General features: G+C 35.9%; 1 long non-coding RNA gene across 1 annotated transcript; it reads left to right on the forward strand.

Moving 5' to 3' along the window:
- Positions 1 to 264: 264 nt before the first annotated feature.
- Positions 265 to 3,122, forward strand: LOC148115470 (uncharacterized). Its single transcript, XR_015732571.1, has 2 exons — positions 265 to 509; positions 2,133 to 3,122. It is a non-coding gene; the product is annotated as an uncharacterized LOC148115470 (long non-coding RNA).
- The last annotated feature ends 290 nt before the right edge of the window (positions 3,123 to 3,412 follow it).

The following is a 3,412-nucleotide window of genomic DNA, read 5'->3' on the forward strand; positions in this document are numbered from 1 at the left end:
TGGCCATTTGTCAAAAAATAACAATCGGAGAGTTTGCGTTAGGAGAATTTATCTAGCTGGAAAATTATAATTCAAGTTTTTTTATGAAACACATTGAAGTGTATAACTGAAATTACAGCATATTAGTATTTTATATTCTATTAATTTCCCCCTAGGTTTTACTATTAAGAGTTCCTATAAAAAAATCTTAACTTTTTAATATTATGGTATTGTGTTGGTAATGCTGGCTTTAAGAGCCTTTTCTTTTCTTTTTTTCTTTTTAGATTTCATAGGCTTCATTGTTATTACCGAGAAATACTAAGTATTTTATTTCAATAGCTAAAATAAAAGATATGCATGCATTGTCATTTTTTGCAATCATTATGCTTTTCATAACAGCTTCTACCATGTTTGTACTGCCGTGATGGAAATGAGAAGTGCCATTTGAGACTGATCCAAGCTATTTCCCTCCATTTCATATCCATCTAATTCTTCCCAGGTGCACAGTAGCCCAGGCAAAGCATGCTGAGGTAAAAATGGCAAATTTACATCTGTTTTTCCTTCATGTTGTTTCAAAGTCCTAAGCTGCTACTGGAACTTTTTTTTCCCCCTGGGGGCTGCCTTGAAATGGAACCCCTTGAATAATATACACTCTAAACTGGATCTCTCTTTGTGTGTGTGTGTGTTTGTGTGTGTTTAAAAATAGTTGTCTTAGGAAACAAGAAGTAGGATTTAGGAGACAAGAAGTAGGATGAGCAAAGTGGTCCTACTTACGGGAAAAATAGATCATTTGCAACTCACCATTCCAAATTGTTGTAAAAGAAAATATTAGCATTTCAAATGCACTCAGCTGAACTGAAAATAGATCAACTTATTTCTTGAAGAGAGGCAATGTTGTGGGTTCACAAAAGTCTGGAGCTAGTTTTCAACCCTTTGCTCCATCTCTTCAGTCCCGTTCACTTCACACCATGTAAAATATTTTGTACAGATCTGGATATAAAAGTTAACAGAAGTTACATTTCTAAAAATACGGTAGTCTAACAACTGATGACTGCACACCAGAAGTGCTGAAAGCACTGCTAATCAGTTGTACACAGAAATAACTTTCTAACCCAACCCCCCCATTCTACAAATATTTCTGCTAAATTATTACCACATTATTTTCTTGACATTTTTCCCTCTGAATTATGACAGACTCCTTTCAACTTCCCCACAATTTATAGTCCAGAAATTAAAACAGGGCATATGTTTCAGCAGTCGAGCCCTGTGCATGTCCAAATGCCTTCCATAAATTGTATTTCTATGGCAAGACCTGATTTTCAGGTTTGGCCCGTCAGCTGAAACACAAAGTTTATATTTTTGGTTTTTATTGCAGGAATGTTGACTCAATAGAATAAGATACCCATAAGATACTTTGAGCAACCAGAAAACACTATCTTAGGTTTTATGCTGCAGATTGTACGCGCATAGATATACATCCTATGCTTCTATTCATGAACAGAAAAATAACAAGGAAATTCATATATCAGCTATATGGGTCACTCTGATATGAATTGAAGCTAAGGTTTGCACTGAATTCTCAAATAAGGGAGACCTGAGTATGAGCTGAATGTAGCCATTACTTTCAAGAGAAACATTACTAAGCTCCAACTAAAATGTATGTAATATCTTTCCTTCATTTGGGCAAAATCCAAAATCCAAGGAAAGAGCTAAAAATCAAAAACAAACAATGAGGATGAGACTGTTGTCTAGTCCCCAAAAACCAGAACAGAATGAAGGTACTTGAATTCTACAAGAAACAGAGCCTATGCATGCATCGTGGTTTTATTCCAATCATATGGGATGAATGTTCTGTAAGAGTTTACACTTTTACTCCTGTAAGACGTAAAGACTTTATAATTTGCATTTAAGCAGTAGAAGAGGAGAGCTCTTATACATGTTGCCTACACCCTCCAGGGAGTTGTATGTGTAGTCCTCAATTTATGACCTGTCACCTAGCACATCACCCAAAAGATACTCATGACTTAGTTCGAAATGATCCCCATTTTATAAATCACATGACCGCAATTGCCAAAAGTTAGCTTTTATTCTTTTCTAGAGGAGAGGAGTTGAATTTTCTAGTCTCTCTGACAGCCAAATATCTATGACCATAGAGACAGAGGACCCAGCAGTCAGATGGCAGTCCTGTGGGGCCAACTGGAGTGAAGAGATCACCAACCTCTGGAGATTCTTCCATGTACTGTGAGTTGGGATCTTCAGCCATGATGGCAAGGAAAATTTTCATTCTAGATAACTTTAGTCTGGCTTCTGCCTGCCTGCCTCAGCAGCAGAGTGCCATTAAATTGGAGTTTCTGATATGAGGAGATGTCGTCACCAAAGTTAGAAGGATATCTTCATAATGTGGCAAGTAAGATGTGAGGAGAAACCAGTGATACCAGAGGGGTAAGTGAAGGAAGTTTTTCACTCCATTTTGGGCTTTAATAAGTCAATAAACACAGCATAGCATCCTGATAAATGTTTTTGGAGCAAAATCCACAAATCTTGCTATATTATCTGCAATTTCATAAGAGCACTGAGAACTAGAAAGTGCTATGTTGTCAAGGAGAGCAAACTTAATGTTGCTTAATATGTTGATAAAAATATTACAGTACAATTGTATCCATTAAGCAACAGATTACTGAATTACTCCATCACTGTAAATGATACTTTACAATAGTTTGCAAGGCAGAGATTTGATTTCTAGAGCCATTTCCAACTGCATTGGAAAACAGATATAAATTTATGCATAGAAAGCACAGACTATATATTTTAGGGATAAACAACAGTCAAAACCACAACCAAATTATTGAAAGATTTATTTACTTTCTGCACACTCTTGATATGAAACTCTCAAGAAATTTCTACAGGGACAGAAAAATAAGAAATTGTAGGCAGAGGAAGTTTTTCAACCAGGTCAACTATTAACTATTGCTATGTGCTGTTATATGGTCTAGCTTTAATGATAAGATCAACAATTGATCTATATAGAAATATCTATATCTACAAATTTGAGAGAAGTGGCATCTAACCTTAATGTGATGACTTATCAAGGCAAGGACAAGCATGGAAATCAATTAGGGGATACACAAGGGATAAAAAAGAAATATGAGACACAAAAACAAGACCAACAAGACCAATCTACAAAGCAGAATGTAAACCGACCAGATGATACACAATTTGTAGAAAGGAAACCAGGATGGAAACCAAACCCACAAAAAGAAAAGAAAAAAAGAAATAGGTCGCATAAAAATAGAAATTTTTAAATCAAGCAACAGTGAAGCCAGTGACTTTAAAATATGAATGATTATGTGTAAACATAGAAGAGGCGACGTATTGGTTAATATCATCCTGAGGATTGTGGCAGATCTCTGCATGGCCGTAATCTGGGGACATG

Source organism: Pantherophis guttatus, chromosome 2 (genome assembly GCF_059756535.1).
Source record: "Pantherophis guttatus breed Tessera chromosome 2, ASM5975653v1, whole genome shotgun sequence".
Taxonomy (NCBI): Eukaryota; Metazoa; Chordata; class Lepidosauria; order Squamata; family Colubridae; genus Pantherophis; species Pantherophis guttatus.